The following is a 3,381-nucleotide window of genomic DNA, read 5'->3' as shown; positions in this document are numbered from 1 at the left end:
GGTGGAATGCGCGTTTCAGACCACGTGATATGCCACCTCAATTAATGAGGCAGATCAAGTGGTCCACGTTTTTTTGATTTTTTGATTTTAATTTTTATTCCTTTGGTTTTCATTAATTCATATTAATTTTAACATTGGTCCAAAAAATATGAGAGTTTCACCAAATAATTTCAAATAATTTTCTCTTTCATATTTTGAATTAAAATTATTTTTTGGATCATTATTAATATTTTTCATGATTTAATTGATTTTGTGAATATTTTTAATTGCTTAAAAATACTTTTAAGTCTTTAAAAATTCTGAAATTTTTTCTCCAAGGTCCTTTGACCTTGTTTGACCTATGATAAATCTCATGGCCATTTCTTTGGTGTTTTGATGAGGTTTTAGGAATTTGACAAACCATATTTAATTTAAATGCCTTATTTTAGTATTTTTTTAATTTGAATAAATGCCCAATAATTGTGATGACCTATTGTGATGGTTTGTGTAAGTTTGACTCATGTTGTTGGGCTTTGGTCAAGGTTGATTTGACTTTGTTATGTTAATATCATTGGATTTAGGGGATTGATGGAATGTACATTCAATATCCCAAAATGAATGAATGATATTAATTTGTTAAAACTCCTCCTTTGACCAATTTGAGTTTTGATCCATTCCCTTCCCTCTTCATATCATTCCCAATTTGAGTTTTGAAACTTCATCAGATACATCATTTCAGATCCCTTTGAGTTCATCTGTAACATGATCATTGTAAAGTTATCAGTTTGAACCTATGACTTGTGGAATTCATCTGTTACATGAGCAAATTTGAAGGAGATCATGGAATGGCTAAAGCATGGATGGGGCTATCTTTATTTGATGCCTTTCTCTTCAAGATAATTTTGTATGCATTATTTGTTGCTTGATTCTAATATCCCACGGAATTTGGGGTTTCTATATGGCATTCTTGCCTATTGGATTGCTATCCATTGGTCAGATCTTTTCAACTCTTAACTTTTACTTTTGTGCGTAGGATTAGTCTCTTCATCTCTTCCCCATTTCTTTAATTTCAAAATCTCTTCCTCCTTTCAAAAAACCTTCTTTGTTTGAACTTGTTATTTTCTAAATTTTGACCACTTTGCAAAATAGAATCTTTAGCCTTATGCCTTTGCGTTTTCAAACCCGTTTTCTTAAATCAAACTTGTAAATATACTTAACTATACTTGACCTAAACTTTCAAAAGCCAAAAAAGAACTAACTCAATCAAATCATTTTCAGGCCTTTGTGCCTTTCAAACATAATTTTGTGAAAAGCAATGCATCCACTTATAAATTTGTATCACGAACTACGAGGTTTTGATCCCTCATTTTTGTGTTGGTACGTAGGCACAAGTCTGAAGGTCTTGTGAAACAAAAAAATATAATTAATGAATTCTTTTCTCATCCCCTCACTCTATTTGTTTGTAAACATCACTTTGTACAAAATACATATGCACACAAAAAAGGGCTCCCTAGGAGTACCTAGGACACTTTGGGTGCTAACACCTTCCCTTTGTGTAACCAACCCCCTTACCTGTAATCTCTGAAATTTTATTAGTTTTGATTTGAAAACTTCTTACTTTTGGGTTTTGTTCGTACTTTTCCCTTTTCCCTTGGAAATAATAAAAGTGCGGTGGCGACTCTGGTTTTATTGGTGTCTTTCTTATCCATAGCTTGATGATCATGAATTTACCGCTACAAACTCATGTGATTGGAACTAAATGGATCTACAGAATTACGCTAAATGAAAATGGTGAAGTGGTCAAATGCAAAGCACAGTTGGTGGCACAAGGTTATAATCAACAAGAAGGAATTGACTACAAGGAAATGTTTGCTCCAGTCGAAAGGTTAGAATCTATTCGTATCCATATATCCTTGTTATAAATTATTCCATTAAATTATATCAGATGGACGTCAAAAGCGCGTTTCTGAATGGTTACATTTATGAAGAAGTATATGCTCGTTAACCTCCTGGCTTTGAAAATTCAAAACTTCTAAAACATGTCTTCAAACTTAAGAAATCTCTTTACGGCCTGAAACAAGCTCCCAGAGCTTGGTATGAAAGACTTTGCTCATTTCTTCTAGAAAATGATTTTAAAAGAGGCAAAATGGACTCCACTCTCTTCTGCAAAAACATCATAAATAATCTTATAATCTGTCAGACTTATGTTGATGATATAATATTTGGTTCTGCTAACCCCTCTGTTTGTCAAGAATTTTCTGAGTTAATGCAGGCAGGATTTAAGATGAGCCTAATGCAAGAACTGAAGTTCTTTCTGGGAATTCAAATCAATCAAACATCAAAAGCCACGTATGTCTATCAAAGCAAATATAGAAAAGATCTTCTGAAGAAATTTGACATGTCAGAAAGCCAGCCAACCAAGACTCCCATGCATCCTACTGGCATTCTAGAGAAGGAAAAGGTAAGTCAAAAGGTTTTTTAGAAACTCTCTCGTGGTAAGATAGGTTCTACTCTTTATCTAACTGCTTATCGTCCAAATATATTATTCAGCGTATGTCTATGTGCTAGATTTCAGTCAGATCCAAAAAAATCTCACTTAACTACTGTTAAGAGAATTCTTAGGTATCTAAAAGGAACACCTAACCTTGGCTTGATGTATAAGAAAACATCAGAGTGCATACTTTTTGGGTACTATGATGCAGATTATGTTGGAGATAGGTTGGATTGAAAAGCACATCTGGGAACTATAAAACATTAGGAGGAAACCTCATCTCATAGGCAAGCAAAAGACAATCAACTATTGTACTGTCAACTGCATAAGCATAGTACATTTCAGCTTCACTGTGCAGCACTCAGATGCTCTGGATGAAGAATCATCTTAAGGACTTTCAGATTTAAGAGAGTAACATCCCTATCTTTTGTGATAATATTGTTGTTATATGCTTAAGTAAGAATCCAATTTTACATTCTAGAGCGAAGCACATAGTAATTAAACACCATTTTATCAAAGCCTATGTTCAGAAAGGGATAATCATTTTAAAATTTATAGATACAGACCATCAATGGGCTGATAGCTTTACAAGACCCTTTGTTGAAGATAGATTTCTTTTCATTCTGAAAATTTTAAATAAGATAGATTGCCCATAATGAATCTAAACATGTGTTTCTCATCTCTAATGTTAAATTAGACTCTGACTCAGGCATATATGTTTATCTAATTCTGATTCTGATACGTCTACAAGTTAGAAGATATATGTATCAGAAACCTTCTTAGTCAGAAACCTTTTGGTATTTCTGACTTCAGAAACATCAACACGTGGTCCCTCAAACGTATGGCTCTGCATCTTCTAGACATCTGTCTAGCTCAGAACTCAAGGGCCAAACTGTTGAGATCCCCTCGAG

The sequence above is a fragment of the Lathyrus oleraceus genome, chromosome 2 (assembly GCF_024323335.1).
Source record: "Lathyrus oleraceus cultivar Zhongwan6 chromosome 2, CAAS_Psat_ZW6_1.0, whole genome shotgun sequence".
Taxonomy (NCBI): Eukaryota; Viridiplantae; Streptophyta; class Magnoliopsida; order Fabales; family Fabaceae; genus Lathyrus; species Lathyrus oleraceus.
The sequence above is the reverse complement of the archived record's forward strand: the minus strand, read 5'-3'. Positions refer to the sequence as shown.